Here is a 19,099-nt window from a genome sequence, read left to right on the forward strand (position 1 = left end):
TTGCATGTTGGAATGATATTCTAAAAATAATTCCACTAATTTTTTAATGTGGATACTATGAGTTTAAAGATTATGTATATGATCCCTATTTCTTTTGGTGAGGACTGACCTATGAAATTCAAGTTATTCAGACAATTGATGTATGTTTTCCCATTATTGTTCCTTGACCTTTACTAAGGTCCAATTACCTGATATTTTCTAATATCTCCCAATGTGTCCTCATTCCTATTGAGAAAGTAGTTACTGAGGCAACTGTCACAACAGGTTGTGTGATATTCACGCCATCTGCAGGGTGAGACATAAACACCCGTCTGTCATCCCACACATAATCTGAGTCTCTGCAAGTCAGAGCAGGGAAGACCTGTCTGCCAAATCCTGCCTGGGCCACTGGCTTCTCGGGAGTCTAAAATGGGGGCTAGCAGTTCCTGCCCTCTCACCTCAGAGGGCTGTAGGGGTAGTTAGCACGGCATTTCAAAGACAGCTCTGAGGCTATGCCATCCATCTGCCGATCATCTCACTAATGGTGGTCATGGGACCAGTTTCCCTTGGTAGACGTGGACGGAGGGTAAAGAAGGGAAACAGAGGAGACTGAAGGTAGTGTCCATTCCCAAAGATGGCAATGGTCCTTTCCAAGTCCACCCCAGATCTTGCAGCACAGCCCGGCTAACTTGGAGTCTGGAGGGACCAGAGCCCACAGTGCGAACAAATCATCGTGGCATCATGTGAACCCGACCCACAGCCTAGGGTTTTATTAATCTCACCATCATGATATACTCATGCAATTAATTTCATCCCCATTTCGCAAAGAGCCTCTTCGTTCTCCGTGGCCCCTCAGTGGGCATCCATCATTTGGCAAGAGAAAGTGTATGTGGACCTGGTAAACTGGGACAGAATGAAACGAGTCCCTTCGTCCAGGAGTGTGGTGGCTTCAAAAATATGTCATTTGGCCTTGGGGATTGTGAGATGGCGGGGCAGAGGTGAAGGATTCACTCCCCATACCAAGCCAACAGCTTTTACTTGGCTTCTTGTATCTTCTAGGTGGTTGAGGGAAGATGTGCACAGATCAGGTTCCGGGTGGGGCCGGGGGTGTGTGTGGCTAACGACCCTACAGCTATGACTCCTAGAAATGTGACAAAAGTAATAAACACTTCGGAGTTCAGAGTTTGTGCATGTGTTAAAAAGCTTTCTGAGGCTTTTCAACTCAGGGCTGAGACACTGATCGGAAACCATCCAGTACCTAATCTCAAGAAAGCTGCTGTAGTTTGTGAGAAGTACCTGCCTGCCCAGCAAGGCGGTCAGGAGGTTCTGTAACCAAGAATCAAAACAAAGGAGAACGTATGCTTAGCACGGAAAGGCAGTGCCTAAAACGAAAATTCTAGCAAGGTTGATTGTTATTGTTTGATCTTTTGAGTGTCTTCCTACTCTGGGGGTATAGATGCTGCCTGGGGTTTGGGCTAGGGACTTAAGTTGGGAGAGTGTCGCTGCTACATCCATTTAAATTATATAATGGAGTCCGGGTGATGGGGTTGTTAATTTCCTTTAGAAGGAGACAAACTGCGTATTAAAAAGCTCAACAAATACTTAAAAAAAAAGAAAAAAAGGCAGCTAAGGCGGTGGCTGTGGCTTTGAGTTCCAGACTTCTCTATGGCTGAGTCCTTGGGATCCTCCCAAGCTGAGCCAGTGGAGCTGAGCTGCTGCGGGCTGAGTCGGAAGACTCACAGAGCTTGGGGGCGGTCAAATGCAGGACCAGGGTCTGGGTTGGATCCCCAGGCTACTTTCTGTTTCACTTCGAAATGTCCCTTGCTTCCAAAACCTGTGGCCTCTCAATTCGAGTGAGAAGCTGGATTCCTTGGAGACCTAGGGCTCTGTGAAGGTAAGAGGTGACTTGTATCCCGCCTGGGGGCGGGGAGGGGCACCGCCGCCCTGCAGGGTCTGGGTGGTCCCGCCCAGGAAGGTGAGCGGTCTGCGTGGTGTTCTGGGAATCTAATGAGCCTCGGGTAGGGGGTGAGGGAGGGTATCTGAGCTTTGAAAAGGGATACAATGGCCCCCTGCTGCCGAGATGCATGGCCCCTTTCTGAGGGGTGAGTTAGTGAGTTGGCTCTGTCCCCCAACTTCTGCGGCCAAGCTTGGCAACATCGGGAAGGGGACCGAAGGGGCTGCCTGGCACCGCAAGGCTGTGTGTGTGTAGCATGTGTGTTTGCAGAGCCCAGCCCCCGGGGGAGACTGTGGCTCACTCTGAGAAAGCACAGCTGTTAAAGAGCCAGAGACCAGACCCTGTGTGGATGTGTGTGTGAGCCTAGCGATCTGGGCGGTCTTTAAGGTAGGCACAGGAGTCTGAAATCATTTTTGGTGCTTTTGTGGGTTTCTTAGATGCATTTTGTATTGGCTTTTCACTTTGCATGATTTAGAGGCTTTTTGCCTTTAGGGAACTGCCAGCATCGATTGGTTTGGTTTTTAAAATCTTTGAGCCTGGTTCCTAGGATGTCCCTGATTTGTCATGTAGTCTATCCTTGAGGACCCCCGTCTTGAGATGGTGATGTTTTGTAGACCCAGGATATCCTTTGCTGACTTCACTGCAGTGAGGGCACAAGGAGTCCTGCATGCCTACTGAAGCCGGCTCCTCGGAGCCTTGGGAAGTTTCTGACTTAAAGACACAGGAAAGGCAAAACCTGAAATCAGAAGCTGTTCTTCGTGGGGAAGGGGATGTTCTTGAAGGAAGGGGGTGGACTCGGGGAAGCTGTAGATACAAATGAAAGAGGACTTGAAAATTGGAAGGTAAAAACAAGGACTGGGTCTGGTGGGATGGGCGGGCCAGCGTTGTAAGACTCGCTGCAAGGAGAGGCAAATCAACAAGAGACCTTTTCACTGGCTTTAGAAGACCATGTGGGCCCAGGCTCCTAAAGAAGCAGAGACAAGGACTAGATACACTTTACAAGAGTTGGTTTCTAATTGTTACTCTTTTCTGGTCACATGAGATCCACTAAACAAGTTATGGTGATGCTAAAAGCAGAAGGGGAAATGCCCTTAAGAATACTGACTATAAAGAGATATTCAAGGTTTTTTTTTTTATACTATCTTTCTCACCTTACTTCCAGATTTGGGCAAATTGTGTGAGGTGAATATGTAGAATTTAAGCAATTCTTTAAAATGGCACAGTGATTACGTGGCACTGTTCAAATAGAAATGCCTTATCAGCAGCTTTTACATCTCCAGGACCACATACCGTATTTGAAAATTCAAGAGTCTTGTCATGGATTTCTGTCATTTTCTCTTTCCTGGGTACCTGGCACCGCGTTTATTCTGATGCCCAACAGATAAACCTAAAGGACAAAGCCAAAGGATATGCTGAGGTTTCAAATTAAAACCTACATTTGATGTATAGGGACTATAATATCTAAATTATTTATGTTGAATACAAGAGCAGCTCAGGGGCCACCTTGTAAAGGCCACAGTGCCACAATGGTCCCTGGGGAAAACCTTGTTTAAATAATTGAGTTCCCTCTGTCTGGATTTCTACCAGATGAAATGTGCCAGGGACCCTGTTCCTGCACTGCGATTATATGCAGAAGACTGGGATTCTTACAGACGGCCTCCAGACACTGCCAACGATGATGGGGCTTTTCTGAGCCACTTAGCTTTGAGTACATTGCTTTGCACTCAAATCTGCTGATATGCCTATGTCTAGGTGCCCACATTTTTTATGCCAAGAACTCAGCCTTACAGTTTGACAGAAGACTTCTGTGTTCCTTTCTGTACAAGGGACACTCTGGGAAATGCCTTGAAGATGCCAGGTTTTGTCCCTTACCAGAGGGCATTTCATTATTTTGTGGGACAAGAGATCACTAGGTATAACAGAACAGATTTTTGAAGATCCGGTTCTTCCACCAATACAGGCCCTTTGGTTAAATTAGTAGGTTCTGAAGTCAGGTTGAGCTGTGTTCCTGTTCCATTCCTTCCACCGGTTTAATGAGCGAACGGTAGGCAGGCTCATGGCCTTTCTACGACTTAGTTTCCTCATCTATGGAACTGGATGATAGCAAGTTGTCCTGAAAGTGGGAAGTGATGTATAGATAAAGCAGCATGGCTAGCACCATGTACTGTAAGTACCTGCTGTCGTCACGGGTCTCGTTTATGACATTAGTGACCACGGGGTATTTGGAACAAACAGGTCGTTTATGTCCTTTCCTGTGTCAGACAATAAAAAGTATGTAGGGACCTTTATCCTAGTATCTGTGGTTCTGAGTGTGCTTTGGAATTAATTCACTAACTTGTCTATTCCTGTGTATAAGGAGGCATCTTTGGCCCCAAGCTTTGGGCACGTTTTGGTTTAAACCACACAGGATATCAACGGCAGCAGCAGGTGAGCAGTGCTGGTCTCCAGATGGCCCTGAGCACTACTCACTGGGGAATACCACATTGCTGATCCAACAGCTAGCGTGGCCCAACATAGGCAGCCCTTGTCTGTGGAAGTCCAACACCCCATCCAGGTGATGCTGCTTGGTGCAGCCTGTTTGGTTTTCCTCTCCCTTTGTCCTAGCCTGAATCTGCTGGGCTTAGGGCTCCTGCGGACTTTTTATCCCGCCAGAATAGAAGGGCCCATGGTGATCTGTGACTACATTCCCAAGGTTCTGAGAGCACAGTGTGATTAACCTAAAGGTGCTCAAAGCCCTCTTTTTTGCATTCCCTGAGTGTTTAACATGCTGCAAAGTTCAGAACCCACAGCTTCAGGCTAAGAGGCAAAAGCATGCAGAAGCCTAGCTTCCAGCTTCCAAGGAAGTAATTAAGTAGATAGAATTTCCTCCTGGGGATCATCATGAGAAAGGGACAGTGAAGAACTGCACAGGGCCTCCTTTCCTAGGAAACCCACAAGATAATCCAAGATTTAAAAGGAACAGGACAGATAACCTAACCAAACTTCTAGGAAAGACGAGATAAAAACTTCTAGAAAATGGAAGTACATATTGATAATAAAAACACCCTAGACATGACCATGCCACAGTGCTGAGAGGAAAGGCAAAGGGGCCACATGTGGAAAAAAGCAGCACAGGACATGAGGGGACTAAGGACAAGCTCAGCTTGAGCACCCTGAATAAATCATTTAGTTGAATTCTAATTTCCTCAGTTACAAAATGATAAGTAGCGATTTCTACCTTTCCCTCGAGGTGCTAGAGAGAAATAAATGAAAGTCTGTGTCAAAACTGAAAGGATGGGCTAGGGCCAGGTTCAGCTGGTAAAGTGGTTGCTGTGCAAATGTGAAGACCGGGGTTCTGATCCCAAGAACACAAAGCCAGGTGGGCGTAGCCTACCTGCAACCCCAGAGCTACAGAGGAGACAGGAAATCCCTGAAGTAAGCCTGCTAGCCAGACTAGCTAAAACAGTGAACTGCAGACTCAACCAGAGGCCCTACCTCACTATAAGGTGGAGCGTCATCAAGGAAGATGTGCAACATGAATATTGCCCCCCCCCCCACACACACACACACACACATGCTTTCCTAAGACTGCGCTGCATTTTCAAAAAGGTCAGTCTCTCTACTATGGGGGAAGCTTGGCATGGAACCAAACATTGTTTTCAAGTTTATAATATTGGAGCATTTACATATATGTCTGTAATGAAAGAAAATGTACTTGTACATGCATCCACACATATGTGCAACCACATACATGAGAACACACATACAGATACCACACATACACATATGTGAAACAAACATGAAAAAAATAGCCTAAAGAGACAGAAACCTCAGTGATTCTTGTGAATCTAGTCAAAAGGAATTAAAAACTATTTGGCATAAAAAAATGTCAAGAAAAAAAAGGTATGTGTGTTAGTTGCATGGACCGTCAGTGACACTCAGAATCAAACAACACCTCTGTGTTTGTTTTCTGTTTGTCACTCACCAATCTTTGTCCACCGACACTTTGAGAACTCCTGACCCAAGGACCGATACCCAACTGAGACAGTCTGTGACAGATTGTAAAAACATACATTTTTTTTACTGAAAATAAAGATGATAGTAATTTCAAATAATCTGTCACTAGCAAATAACCAACAGGTATTATGTTAGTGGCCTAGGGCTGTCTGACATAAAACACTGGCTGGGGAGCTTTGACAAAAGGAATGATCCTCTCACAGCTCCGTAGACTAGGAAGGCCAAGATCAAGGGGTTGGCAAGGTTTCTTTTGAGGCCTCTGTTCTTGGGTTACAAGTCTTTTCGCTGTGGTTTTGTGTGCTCACACTTTGGTCTATGTACTGTTTGTGCGCTAAGATCCTCTTCTGAGGACCCCATCAGATGAAGGCCTCCCTTTTAGCTTGCATCTTACCTGAGCCATTTCTTCTACGGTCTACTCTCCAAATGGGGTCACAGATTCTGGTGGTCAGTGTCTTCGTGTGAAGTGACAACCTTTTAAGTGTAGCATTCTTATTTCTAGAGCTGAGGAGATCAGTAAAGGAGCCTAGCGTTTCCTTAAAGGAATATGGTCCCTTCTTCAGTTGGTCACAGGCCGGCCTTCAGATGCCACCTCAGGTCACCTGGACCAACCAAGCTTGAAGAGAAGCTTGACTTCCTGGGGTATTTGCAGTATTTGGGAAAGCAAGGGCCTTTATTAAAAAAATTGACTCCCACTAGATGTTCTGTCAAAGAACTAAATGTGCTGCCCCCTTACCAAGGCTGTATCTCAGCTTGAACAGGTCTCCAGGAGGAAAGATGTCATTTTGATCAGATGTTCTCTTGAGGTCCAAAGGATTTGGGCACTTCTTAAGACAGCTTCCCACTTCCTTTCACTCCTCTGCCTCACAAAGGAAGTTGAAAATTGATGCTTTCATGTGGCTTCCTACCACAGTTTATGTGACCATGTATGCGCACACTATTCCTGCAGTCAGCCCCCAGCCCTCTCTGTTCTCATTCTTCATGAATGGTGACAGTCAGTGACATGGCTCCTGGAAACAGACGCACGTATTTTCACGCATACTCACATGCGCACTTCGCGCAGAAACAGAATTTGAGAGTAGAGAGAGTGAAATGATTTGCACCTGCTATTTGAAAATCATTTCCTCTCTCGAGTTTATCTCTCTGATTTTACAGAAGTTGATCAAGTTTCCCCAGTGTTATTGTAATCAGGGGAAGTGACCACTGTTGCAAATGTGCAGAGACAAAAGGCACAAACCAGAAAACAGTAATTGATGCAAGTGGGGGGGGGGGTTAGGTGTGCACAGGTGAGCGTGAGGGTGAGCATACACACACTTCCTCTCTACCTCCCACCAGGAGAGAGGATACTGTACCTTTAGCAGTACCATTTGTACACACAGTTCCCAGTTGCAGAGTGAATGCTATATCCAAACAAGAAAATTCAAGCTAAAGTATGTATGGGGGTTGGGGGCTAGATTACTCAAACAAGATATGCATTATATTAAGAGCAAAGGAGTCCATATTTAGTGCTATATAACACATCCCATCATTCCCTTTTCATTAAAAATTATGTTTACACAGGAGCGGAGAAAGGTGAGTTCCTAAAGTATTTTCCATACAAGCTTGAGGACCTGAGTTTAATACCCAGAACCCATGTAAAAATCAAATGTGGTGATATGTACTTGATATCCCAGAACTGAGGACACAGAGACAAGAAGATACCCAAGGCTTGCCAGCTGGTCAGCCTAGCCTTTTCAGTAAGCTCCAGGCCAGTGGAAAAAAGCCCTATCTCAAAAGACAATATAGATGGCACCTAGGGAGTGCCAGTCATACACACACGTACACATTTGCTCATGTACCTGCATATATGTGCACCCACACAAACACATATCTACCCCATAAAGGCACACACAAAAGGTATCCTCCAACACTCTAGATAGGAAGGTCATTACAATCATGCCTGGTACCCAGAAAGTCAAGAACACACTGCATCATTAGTAGACATCCTCATGCCAGGCTCCTTTCTCTAGGCTCCTCTGCAGAGGCAGGTAATGTATTATGGCTGCACATCAGTTTGCCCCAAACTCTAAGCAAGTTGGAAGCAAGTCAATTGAAAATATCGACTGCTCTTTTTGGTTATTACAATGAGATTGTTGGAAGAAACTGATGTAATTTAGAATAGGTTGCTGCCTGAATTATTTAACCCTGGTTTCAAAGTTCATACCTTGCCCCAAAATAGGGCCCTGGCCCTGAAATGATAAGAATATGCATGTGGGAGCAAGTCACCCAGGCTTTACCAACCCAGTGTGGGCTCTCAGGCTTTTGCAATAAACTAGAAACACCTCTGGGTTGTTGGGTATTTTTTTGGAGGGAGGAGGGGTTCATATGAAGATTTTCTCAAGTCAAAATGTGCTTTATAAATGTCTTGTCTTTTTCAGTAAAGGGAGTGCTAAGCGCTGTGCCGGGGGTTGTTGTTACGGTGTTTAATCAGCAAGCATTTATCATCTACTGTACTGAGGGCAAGGCACTGTGCTAAGAGTTTTGCAGTGCATGAAAGATGAATCACATCAACCCATACCTTTTCAGAGGAAGAAAACATGTTTTAACAAAATGCAGAGAATGACAGCTTCCATGAGAACAGAAAAATGTGGTTATTGAAGGAGAGAAGAGGGAGAGAGGAATTCTAGCTAGAAAAGGCCGTGGGGTTGTTTTTAACAGAAGCATCTGGGGGGGGGGAGTTCTATTTCCATACAGGGTGAAGAAGCAAGTGAGGAAGGATGGCGCATTCCCAACAAACAGTGAGAGAGAGAGAGAGAGAGAGAGAGAGAGAGAGAGAGAGAGAGAGAGAGAGAGAGAGAGAGAGAGAGAGAGAGAGAGAGAGAGAGCAGATTCCTAGGGGAGATTCACCTAGGGGTGCATGAGGCAAAGTGGTGGCCGGGTGGGGGCAGGTAGAAAGAAAGTAACCTGTTGTTAGATGCCTTGGAAAAACTTCCATGGCAAGCCCAGAAATGACATGGTGGTGTCTTAAAGCTATTTGTAGGGTGGCATAAATAGCAAGGCCAGAGGTGACATGGCAATCTCTTAAAGCTATTTACTTGGCATGAATAAAGCGACAGAGATAGTCATTAACAACAGCCAGCACTGATAGATTTCGTTGCACAGTAGATGCTGAGCTCTCTGGTTTAAACTGCCTCGAACCCACCCGGTATGACCAAGAAAGCCAGTCCTGATTTTCCATGTGTTCTGTTTGTACAATGTTCATTTACTTTCTAGAATGCTGTGTTTATAAACCAAATCAATTCTCCAGTTACCTTCACAGCTTCTTCATGGGACTATGCTGGGCAGTGAAGTACCAAGCTGGAATTGAGCAAGGTGACACTCCGCCTCCTTGTTTTGGCTCCCATTCTGTCCTGTCAGTGTCCATTTTGAGGTGTACTAATGGTCACATGTTGGGTGATGTTGCAGTTTGGAATGGCTTCTGCTATTTAGTGTTGAAGCGCGAAGCGCCACACTGCTGTGCAGAGCTTCCTGACCACAGGCAGGAGCACCGTGCCTTGTAGAACATACACCTACACTCGCCGTTCAAGGCATGAATTACAGAGCTGTGGCTGTGAGTTCAATGTTGACAAATGGACAATGTGTGTTGAATATGCATTTAAACAGAAACACACATAAGACATACCTATGTATTAAGGGGTTCAAGAGCATGTGCTAGCATAGAACATGTCACTGCACGTCCTTAAGAGTAATGCTTCAGTATTCACTAATTAGCATCCACAGCGACTCACAGAACTGAGCTGTGAATGACAAAAGTCCACTGGTAATTTCTTTCCACAGGGAACTAATGTAAGGGAGCTAAGGAAGTGGTAAAGTACTTGGAATTGGACCTCAGATTGATCCCAAACCTTGTGTTAAAAAGCCGGCAGGGAGCAGGAGGGTTGACTCGGTTGTTAAGAACACTTGTTGCTCTTATAGAGGAGGCAGGTTTGGTCCATCTTCATCTCCAGTTCCAGGGCTCCAACACCTTCTTCTGACCTCCACAGGCACCAGGCATGCATAATGGAACACATAAATCTTAAAACAACACCAAAGAGCCAGCACAGTGGTACACACTTGTAATACCAATGCTGGGGAGCTGGAGATAAGCAAATCCTTGGGATTTCCTGGCCAGCCAGCCCAGCCTACTGGGTTAGTTCCACATCAATGAGACATCCTGTATTTGAAGGAAAACTGTGGTTATAGCTGAAGGACTGGCACTTATGGTTGTCTTCTGTCGTCTGTCTTTCACACGTACACACAGCAGTTTAAGGCTGGGAGAGATGAAGAAATCTCCCAGGGACACATCGCTAACATGAACCCAATCTGCCAGACCAAAGCGCCATGATGGGATGGCATACATTTGTAAAGACAACATAAAAGGCCTGATTGGGAAATGACAGTGAAGAGCAGGGAGGAGAAGACAGATTCTGAGTGGTTTAGGAAGTAGGCTCAACAGGGCGTGGCCACTGGTGGCATAGGAGACAAAGAGGAGGAAGGAGTTCCAGAGAACCTTCTAAGTGGGGTGGAGCAGCTGGACTGTTAGCACCCAGGGAGTCTGAGGGACTCCTCCAGGAGGCCTAAGAGCTCAGGTTTGAGAGGAAGAAAGCCAGGCATTGGTTCATGAGCTGCGGGCTCCTTTGAATGGTGGCATTTGATCCTGACGCTCACCCCACAAGTCAGGAACTACTGTTCCCCATTTTGCAGAGGAGAGACTTCTGTCAAAGAAATACAACCACATGTCAACAGGCACCTCCCACAAGTGACTCCCAGAACAGGGCTTGCGAACTTGGGCCCACTAGCCAGGGAGGTTATCATCACAGGGTGACATTTTGGAGCTTGAAGAAAGTGCAGATGATGCCGAACACCTCCCGCCTTGCTCTCCAGTCTCTTGTTTACAGTTGGACTTTTTCCAGCATTTTCCTTCCTCCACACTTACTGCATGTCTCTCTGCCTACCTGTTGTTTTCGTTCAGATGTCTCTCTCCCGCAGGGATGTTGTTCTCCTACCCTTTAGATTTCTTCCTCTTCTTTCTCTTCCTTTTTATTCCCTTTCTTCTTCTTGTCTGCGCTACAAAGAGGTTGTTAAAAATTATCCGGGAGTTGCAGCAGCTGGACACTGCTGAGTCATGTGGGTTCTTATATTGATTAAAATAGTTAACATGCAGTGTTTCCCGGACTATAGCACATGTTTTTGAGAATTATTCTTTACGGTCTTCGTAGGTTCATGTTCGTAGAGGTGCAGTTTCCTTAGAAATGTGCTCACTAAGAGGGAGGGAGTGAAGTGCGTCTGTGCTGTTTGTCCATTAGATTTGGAAAATGTGAAGTCATGATTCCCATTAATACTTTACCTCAGACATCAATGATCTCCGACTTCTAAGATAGCAGTCTTTCTGTAGGGGTCCCAAGTCTCTATTGCTGAGCCTCATTTACCAATTTTCTGAGATAATAAGAAATATGACACTCCCCAACACTTGTTAGTCTCACAGCACTCTTCCTGCCTGAGGATAAAACAGCTCCGCAACAATACACACAGTATTCCATGGGAGCGCCTCAGAGACGTTTATAAGCCTCAAAGGCAAGTTTATACAGAATGGAGATTGAAGCCAGAGTCTTGGGCTTCTTTCTTTCTGAAATGCTTCTGGAAGATGTCCAAGAAGGTGGCCATTCTTTCTGGCCATATGGAAGTGCTATCTCCCAAGCTGTGGCACTCCTTCAAATACTCCCCAGAGCTCAAGGCCCAGAGCCTTAGGGAGGGCACCCATCTAGAATTGCTGTAGGTAAGTACAAAAGACTTCACCCAAGGGGAATGTCTAATCTTTGAAATAACCCATCTGAAGCCCTTTAAAAAAAAGAAAAAGAAAAAGAAATCTCTTGAAGGACACTAACCCTGAAGGGGCAGGGCAATGTAGTAGATGTTTCTACAAGTAGTAAACAGTAGCTTTTCAGTGAATCCATCCTCCATGAGTGTAGAGATCTGGTAGCGTAGGAACAAAGGCTCTGAGATCTCTGCCTTCTTACTTGGCCACAGCCTGAAAGGGAGCTAGGAAAGTGAAGCTTCGTTTGATCCAACAAACACTAGAAACCACCTTTCAAGTATCCCGGACAGAACTGAGTCCAAAATGTGCTTTGCCAAACCCAAGGGAAATTCGCAGCATATGTTTCTGATTCATTTATAGTTCAATCATCAAAACATTGCTTCTCAAGGACTAGTTGAGGCCAAGAAACTCTTTATGAACCATTTAAAAAACATTATCTTAAAAACAGGAAGCCTTTGTGTGCCAGGAGCCCACAGATGCCTGGGCAGAGGAAGCCTGGATATTGAGCTTTCCTTACCTGGTAGAGCGACCCCCCACTCCATCCTGTCAGGAAACCTGTTCTGGTTATTTAAATTTTCTTCACCCTTCACCACATTCCATGGGCTAAATGATACCTCAGGAGGTAACTATTTGTCTGCATCCATAATGTTAGTGCACAGCCATTAGAAAGCTAAAGCAGAGGGCTGGGGAATAGCCCCGGTGGTGCAGTGCCCACCTAAAGTACAGGAAGCCTCGGTTAGATTCCCAGTACCATAGAAGACGCAGCATGATGGTACAATTCGGTACCCCCATTGCTCAGGAGACAAGGCAGAAGTATCAGAAGTTCAAGGTCATCCTAGACTACAGAGTGAACTCAAAGCTGATTGATGAGGCATGAGGCACCATTGGTCTTTTGTTTTGTTTTAGGGTGTTGTTTTGTTTTGTTTTGTTTTTAAGTATACTTCTATAAAGGGGCCTGGAAAGCACTGAATTCCAAAGAGGCATGCACTCCAAAAAATCAAAATTAAAAAAAAAAAAAAGGAAAAAAAACTTCTTTGTTTTTAAAGTTTAAAAAAATTATTATAGTAACACACATATAATGTTAAAGTTGGCATCTTAGCCAATTTAAGTGTACAGTTCAATGGTATTAAGCAACCATCCCCACCTTCTTTCTCTAGAATCCTTCCTCATACAAAACTGAAATTTTGTCTTCGTTAAGTGGTAGCAACCGTTCCCGCCCCACCCCCCCCCACCCCCACCTCCACCCCCCGATTCCATTTCCCATCTTTTCAGCGCCTACCAACCACCATTGCACTATCCTATTAAAAAGTAACTTTATTCGTCTGGTTCCGTGAGCTTCCTCTTTTAGTGTGTGTATGCTTGTGTGAGGAACCCTGGGCATAGTATAGGAAGATGTCTTGACAAGGACTGTGTAATTATCAGAGCTACATAGTGAGACCCTTTCTCAAAAAAAAAAAAAAAAGCAATCAACACCAATGACTAGGTCCACCTCTCAGGCACGTCATGAAATTAGAGTTCAGTGAAGATGTGATGATCAAAAATACAAAGAAACGTCTGAAAGACCTTATAAAAAGACAAGCAGGTCTTATATTAGAATCACATTAGACTCTCCCAGGGACCATGTTAATATTCCTCAGATCTGGAATGGCATTTGAGCTTTCCCACTCCTAGTCTTCCAGTGATGCTGGTGTGGTTTCTTTTTGAACCACAGTTTGTAAAAGAAGGTTCTGAAAGACTAGTGCATGACACTAGGGAGCCTTTAACATTTTAAGTCAAATATTTTGGGTGGTGTTAGGCACTGGAATTTTAAAGTGCCCTAGAGCTAGCATGGAGAACCTCTGACTTGAAAATGTAGTTCATATTTCCACTGTGTCTCCCAAAATCAAATGGTTTGTGTGAGCCCCTGGTGAGTACTTAACTGTAGTGAATTCATATGTCTCTATTATGAGCCCAAGCAGCTATTTCTATGTTGCTGATAAGAGGCGCCAAATGCTTTAGATTCCTAACGTGTTGGCTGCATAGATGACATTCAGATAGAAAAAAATATAGCAACCTTGTATTCTCACCTGTGCAGAGGTCATCCTGCATATTCAGGAAGCTTCATGGAAAAGTATGAACAGAACTAACACAAGTTCTCCAACATTAAAAAAAAAAAAGAATAGTTAATATGCACAAATGCTTAGACTTGTATCGAGAACTCAGAGCCCTATATTGAAAGCACCAGAAGAAATTCTTGCATTACAAATGTTTGGAATGTTTACTATCAACCTGTCTACATTGTAAAATAAATGTAGCATTACTTCTGTGGGACACAGGCTGCCGCTTATAACTACACACTGATGGATCTTCTTGAATGAGGCCCTCAAGAAGCTGAGAGTTCCATCTACACTTGGTATAATTAACATCACGCACTGAAATACTGAGGAGTGCCCGCAAGATACAGTTGCTTCCACTTTAGCCTAATTGAGTCTGAATTTCTCTTTCTCACAGTGCTGCTGCTTCTTTAGTTGCTCCTAAAGCAACTAAACTGACAGAAAGTATTGTGGGCCAGTAAGATGGCTCAGCAGGGAAGGGCACTTGTCACCAGGCCTTTTGCTCCCTGAGGATGCATGGTGAAAGGACAAAAACCAATGTCCACAACTTGTCTTCTGGCCTCCACCCTCACACTATAGCATATAAGCATGCTCACAGACACACACCACACACACAAATTATTGTAGCATGGTGTTATGGTAGGTGGATGCCCAGTCAACTTAACCAAAAAAAGGGGGACTTTAACTGTGAAATGTTACTTTACAGCCAAAATTTAACCCACTTAGAAACCACTCTTAGCTATTCTTACTTTTACATTGGCTGGTGGCAGGCTTGAAAGAATTATAAGTTTTGCTGTCACATATATTTTCCATTGTGTGCTGTGGTAGTCCGTGTGCGTAAATCAAAAACTGAGACATTTCCTTCCAAGAGCTGAAATTGTATTGTGATGAGCAGAAATAGAAGACTGACCACTAATAGAACAGACATGACTAGGACAGCCGTGAAGAGGTGTGTGTGTGTGTGTGTGTGTGTGTGTGTGTGTGTGTGTGTGTGTGTGTGTGCGTGTGTGCAAGCTTACCCACACTTGTGCATGAGTACAATGTCAGGTGTCTTCCTCAATCATTCTTCTTCTTCTTAGTGTTTTAGGCATGGTCTCTCACAGAACCTGGAGTGTTTGGGCTCAATGTTTGGGCTAGCCTGGGCTAGTGAGCCCCCAGAGTCTACCCATTCCATCAGTGCTAGGCTGCAGACACACAGCACTGTGCCCCTGCTTTTATGTGGTTTCTAGCATCTGTATTCTGGTCTTCTTGCTTGCATAGCAAGGACTTTGTCCACTGAGCCATCTCTCCAGAAACACAGAGATAATTTTTTGTTACAAAACACTATTTTGAGCACAGTGTGTGGCCACCCAGGGATGGAGGAAATCACTCAGGATCCCTCTTGTTCATTTTTTTTCCCTCTGACCCCCACCTCCACCCATCATGAGTCCTAGAGCCTACAATTCATTTCTGGGCCATTTTCTCCACTGTCATTACCTGTGATGTAGTGAGTTCTAAGTCAGTCCTGCCTATCCAATGGGACTGGTTCCAGGTTCCTCCTCAGATACCCAAATCTACAGGGGCTCAAGTCTCTTACATACAATTGCACAGTATTTTCATATAGCCTATACTCATCTCCCTGTTATTACAAGTCACCTCCAGGTCACCTATAGCACCCAAGAGAATGCAACCTCTATGTAAATAACATGTTCTGTATTACTGACAAGCAATGATTAGGAGAGGGTTTTCCTGTTCAGCGCTGATGCCTTTTTTTTTTTTTTTTTTCCTTAAATATTTTCATTCCTGGATGGTTGGACCATGCTGTGGAATTTATGGGTCCAAATGATGACTGTATTCTTTTGAAATTGTGAATTGAAAATAAATCCTTTAAATTCCAGTTCCCTGTTACTGGAAACTCAAATAACTCAAGTCTCTTTGGGGATATTTTCAGATAGACTCGATTTTTCATTTTTGAAGAAAAGAATCTCTGTTATATAATCTGGACTGATGGCCGATGAGCTCATAGACGTCAGTTCACTGAGACAATGTAGTTCCCTTCTCACAGCAGCACGATTCGCATTTCCATTCTATCTAAACTTTAGAAAAAAGCCTGAGATCCCATCCGGTGATCTCTGGCATGGGTCCTTAATTCTCACAGCCAGAGACGGCAGTTTCTGGTGATGGATTAGCTGCATCAAAAGAGATGTGCTTCCAATGAGAAAGTAACCTAAAAATAAGAGTGGAGAATTGTTTTCAACCCTACAAACAAATAATGGAGGCCAGGCCGATGCAGATCCAAGCAGAAACAATACAAAGAAAGAAGGCAAATAAGATAATAAGAAATGAGAAAACAAAGAAACAGAAGGTCATCTCCAGATCCTAAAAAATTAAATAAAAAATAAAAAAATTGTAAGACTGGTAGCAGAGGGATGACTCCATGATTAAGAAGAGTACTTGCTGCTCCTGCAGAGAAAGGACCAGGGTTCCATTTCTAACCGCTAGGCGGGGTGGCTTGCAACTGCCTGTAGCCTGTTAACTCCAGTTCTGGGAATTGAGAGTCGCAGACCACCATGGGCTGGGTATCAAGATTGGGGTTGGCACACGGGATGGGGGTGGGGCATAGGGGAGGGGTGAGGGGAGCAGACAAAGAGGAAAAGACAGAGGGACGCAGCTTTTCTAGATGATTCTCATTTGACAGTTTCAAACCAACAACCGGCTCATTTCGGAGCAACCAGCTGAAAATCTCTAGACGTCTTGCACAGAGATAGAAATGTCACACGCACAAGCCTTGACATGTCAAATGCGTGAATGGAATAGCTCTATCTGGAAGTTTCCTGGGAGGGGATAATCTTCATCCACACAGTCCAAGTGCCACACACAGGCCAAATGTTGCCAATGAGCCCTTGACGTGTGCATGGGGGGAACTGTGGTAGCGTGTGTTGACATGGGATATTGAAGAGACAGCATGAAAAGGCAAATAGAACATCTGTTGACGATCTTTACGGTGTTACATGGTGAGATGGTACCTTGGCTGTGTTTGGGGAGAAATGGGACATGCAAGCCCTGCTGAAGACGTGGAGGCAGGAATACAACCTGCAGGGGATGGTACTCTTTTTCTTCCATGTTGCTTCCAAGGACTGAACTCAAGTCATCAGATTTGGCAGCAAGTGTCTTTACCCTCTGAGCCATATTGACAGACAGACCTTAAGAAATAATTAGACCTGGCTGGAGAGATGGCTCAGCAGTTAAGAGCACTGACTGTTCTTCCAAAGGTCCTGAGTTCAATTCCCAGCAACCACATGGCAGCTCACAACCATCTACAATGTGATCTGATGTATCCTTCTGGCCTGTGGGTATTCATAATAATAAATCAATCTAAAAAGAAAGAAAGAAAGAAAGAAAGAAAGAAAGAAAAGAAAGAAAGAAAGAAATAATTAAACCAATTTTTGGACCCTCTTAGTATAGATTCTAGGAGTTTTTATTGCTCTTGCTTGAGACCTAACCCTATCATCTGCTTCAGAGCTACATCCAAAACATTAGAACACATTAGACTGTGTGATGGTCCATACTGTTCTTCTATTGGGCAGCCAGCACAAAGCCTGCACACAGGTAAGACCACAAAGGCCTGTTCTCTTAAATACAAGCAGTAACAGAAAGCCATAGGAGGAAGAATTTTTCAATCTTAATTTATTGAGTTGGAGATTTAAAATGTGACTTAAAATTAATTCCATATTGTTGGGTGACACTGGGGACTGCATTCAATGTCTTTCACACAGAAGGTTAAGGCTCTACTACTGGGCCACTCCCAGCTTGATTTCAACTTCAAGCATGTAACCTCCTTCTACTTTCTTAGGTAGCTTGTGTACAAAGACTAAGATGGTAGTCAGCAGAGACTTGGGGGGGGGGGGGGGGAGAAGGTTCCCAGCATACCTCCCTGAAAATGCCTCTCAAATTAAGCCAAATATTGTTATGCAAATCATTTAGATGTGTTTTCCCCAGAAATAGGTGAAAAAAAACGCTATGTAAGAAATATCTTATATATTCTGATTGGTCTGTATGTTTGCCCTCCCCCATCAAGTATCCAATAGTAATATGTGTGTGACAAAGAACATGAGATACAACTCTGAAGCCTCAGCTTGCAATTAGCTTCCCTGAGTTTACAAGAAGAAAAGGCTGGAACTTGTTAAAATTGCACACATTTTTCATCCTTTCTATTAATAAATGTCTGGAGGTAGTAAGTAGGCCCCATGCAAGGTACAGCATGCACTGTGTGCTGCGCTGAGAAGAGACAGAGCCCCTGCTTTCTCCAGGGTTACAGGAGACAAACAGGCAATTACTGCATACCATAATAGCGTATGCTATAAGGAGCTACAAAAGCATGTTGCAAAAGAATCCAATAAAGACATAGCTGGAGAAAAAGAGACTCCTGCAGGTTGTGGGCACTGTTCCAGACACGTGGACATGAGCACATGCAGGGATGGAGACAGGGGAGCATCAGCTGTAGGAACTCAGAGAACTAAAACCCATCTCATTTCGCTGTCATCTGGGAGGCAGGAAGGGGGAAAAGGTAAGCTTGGAGAGGTGACAGTGGTCCAGGATAGAGCCTGCATAGTCTATGGTTCCATTTAGTGAAGTGTCCAAAATGACCAGTCTGTGGAGGCAGGACATAGATTAGTGGCCACCTGGATTTAGGACAGAAGCAGGAGGAAGTGACAGTAAAGTGTGGGTTGGTTTCTTTGGGAAGTGGTGGAAATGTTCTAATAATAGATTCTAGTGATGGCAATTCTGTAATCCATAGTAAGACACTAAATATATTAAAGTTCATGGGATTGTGGTAAGGTGCATACTTAGAACACGTATAGTAAGGCTTTTAAGGGCTAAGGGTACAAGTCAATAATAGAGCATTTGCCTAGCATGGACAGGGCCCTGGGCTCAACCCCTAGCTGAACAAAAAGACTGATAATAATAACTGAGGGGCTAGAGAGATGGCTCAGGGGCTAAAAACAGTGGCTGTTCTTCCAGTTACCCCCAGATTCAGTTCCCAGTACGGACATGATAATCTACAACCATCCAGTTCCAGGGAATCTGCCACCCTCTTCTGGCCTCTATGGGCACTGCACACACATGGTGCACAGGCACACATTTAGGCAAAATATTCACATAAAAGAATAGTTTTTTTTTTTTTAATTTGATAAATCCGTTCAAATATAAGACATTCCATATTAAGGGCTCTGGCAACCGCCGCCCCCATGAATGATGCAGATCCAT

The 19,099-nt window shown here is 44.4% G+C and overlaps 1 protein-coding gene across 5 annotated transcripts in view; it reads left to right on the top strand.

Moving 5' to 3' along the window:
* Phactr1 (phosphatase and actin regulator 1) overlaps positions 1-19,099 on the top strand; it is a 462,087-nt gene that overhangs the window by 185,351 nt on the left and 257,637 nt on the right. Inside the window, exon 1 of one of the 5 annotated variants that reach the window (XM_051170527.1) lies at positions 1,671-1,873. The exons of 3 other annotated variants lie outside the window; for them this stretch is intronic. The gene's annotated coding sequence lies outside the window, so the exon portion shown is untranslated. Of the gene's footprint in view, positions 1-1,670; positions 1,874-2,150; positions 2,321-19,099 lie in introns of those variants that run through there. One more of the 5 variants, XM_051170532.1, reaches the window with a different exon arrangement.

This window comes from Acomys russatus, chromosome 3 (assembly GCF_903995435.1).
Source record: "Acomys russatus chromosome 3, mAcoRus1.1, whole genome shotgun sequence".
Lineage (NCBI taxonomy): Eukaryota > Metazoa > Chordata > Mammalia > Rodentia > Muridae > Acomys > Acomys russatus.